Source organism: Rhincodon typus, chromosome 9 (genome assembly GCF_021869965.1).
Source record: "Rhincodon typus isolate 14 chromosome 9, sRhiTyp1.1, whole genome shotgun sequence".
NCBI classification, from domain to species: Eukaryota; Metazoa; Chordata; class Chondrichthyes; order Orectolobiformes; family Rhincodontidae; genus Rhincodon; species Rhincodon typus.
Window position 1 is genome coordinate 67,199,562 of NC_063340.1, and position 332 is coordinate 67,199,893.

The window sequence follows — 332 nt, forward strand, 5'->3', positions numbered from 1 at the left end:
AAGGTGTAGAGCTGGATGACCACAGCAGGCCAAGCAGCATCATAGGTGCAGGAAAGCTGACGTTTCGGGCCTAGACCCTTCTTCAGAAATGGGAGAGGGGAAGGGGGTTCTGAAATAAATAGGGAGATTGGGGGAGGCGGATAGAAGATGGATAGAGGAGAAGGTAGGTGGTGAGGAGACAGACAGGTCAAAGAGGTGGGGATGGAGCCAGTAGAGGTGAGTGAAGGTAGGGAGGAGATAGGTCAGTCCGGGGAGGACGGACAGGTCAAGGGGGCGGGATGAGGTTAGTAGGTAGGAGATGGGGGTGGGGCTTGAGGTGGGAGGAGGGGATA